This window comes from Sinohyriopsis cumingii, chromosome 8, assembly GCF_028554795.1.
Source record: "Sinohyriopsis cumingii isolate HCF-2022 chromosome 8, ASM2855479v2, whole genome shotgun sequence".
NCBI lineage: Eukaryota > Metazoa > Mollusca > Bivalvia > Unionida > Unionidae > Sinohyriopsis > Sinohyriopsis cumingii.
The window spans coordinates 54,560,901-54,562,568 of NC_142968.1; positions in this window are offsets into that span (position 1 = coordinate 54,560,901).

Sequence of the window (1,668 nt, forward strand, 5' to 3'; positions counted from 1 at the left end):
GTTTCCGTGCGAAGTGATTTCCCTTCAAAGAAAAGAACCGGAGAACAGTGTGTGCGACTCATCCAGTTACTATCACGCAACAGATGTGATGCAGTTTCCTTGCGGATCTCAAAACAGAAGAAGGTGAATGATTGGCTCCCCTATATTATTTCTGATCATGGACAACCCGTTTTTGTTGTGAAAACATTAGAATATACGATTCAGTCAGTTTCAACTGGGGTTGTGCAAAATTCAGTTCTGGGGTAATTATTGTTTCTTGCATCGTCAAAGATATTGCTTATTATTTATTTCTTTCGACACACCTATTGCAGACAACACTTGTCTTTCTTGTGCTTACCGAAATAAGCAAGATAGCCAATACATAAGAAAGCTGACTTACAAACTTTTATATGACTGTTCAAATCAATGGTTAGAAAGGATTAACTCAGCAAAAACATGTCATGTTACTTAGCATAAAGAGAATATCATTTTTTCCAAAACCGAAGTTCTAAAACGAATTACTTGCTTTAGTTGACAGTCATAAACATTTGGGAGTTACTTCTAGCAATACATGTACACGGAGTCTACATACTGAAAAAATACTTTAAATGCATATAAATTGCTCAATATTTTAAAATCCCTCCAATACACACAAAATAAATTCCCACAAGCTCTGTATTTTTCATAGAAGTATTGACAATAAATACCAAAGTTAGTTAAAGGAACTATTATCTCCTTCGGTGGTAGAAACGTCAAGTTACAACAAGCGTAACCCGTACAACTTTTCTAGATTAAATGCCTGACAAAACAATCCACTAAGTCTTGATTATTCATATGAAATGCCCTAACTGGACTGTGAAAACGGAAATCAATTGTTAAAGATTAAAGATATATTACCCAGCCCCCTTCCAAGAAAAGCTACAAGAAACAACAGCAATAGCGTCTCGTTTTGTAATATTTGTAGTGATGACAAATATTCTAGTATTCATACTAAAAAAAGAAGTCAGGGTAGAGATCTTCAACAACGTGGAATAAAATATATAAGGAAACAGTCTGACAATCACATTGATTGATAATCGCTGATGCAATATTTGAGTACAAGCACAACTTACAAATACATTGTTTGTTATTTTTTCATTTGCACTCGATGCACAACCCATAGGCAAAATATAATACTTATTCTTAATTAAATGTTTATTCCTATCTCTAAAGATTCTCTTTTATTTGGTTCACTTGAACTCGAAACTGAACAAAATTTGAATATTGTTAAAGTTTCTTTTTTTAAAAAGTATATTAAGGACACGTATCATTTTAACTAATGCTCTTCCACAGATTATGACTATAAAGTGATTTACAATTGATTTTGTGCATTATATACTAAATTTTGAAATATCTCGTCCCCTTTTTTTGAACCGTTATCTTTAAGCCTCTAGCACATAGCACTCGATGTGTTCTTTCTGTTTCGTTTTATGCCTCATGTCATGTTTGATTAATTTGTATCACTATATATGTATGTGGAAGGGCATACGTAATGTAGCACTTGATGAAGAGACGTATTATTGTCGTGACTGTGAGATTCGCTGTGATAAAGTTACCTCTCTTTTGTCTACAAAATCGTGATATTTTACTTCAACAAAACCCGATGGACTGTATAGAATTACTCATGTCGGGGTTTTTAGAGAAGCCTAC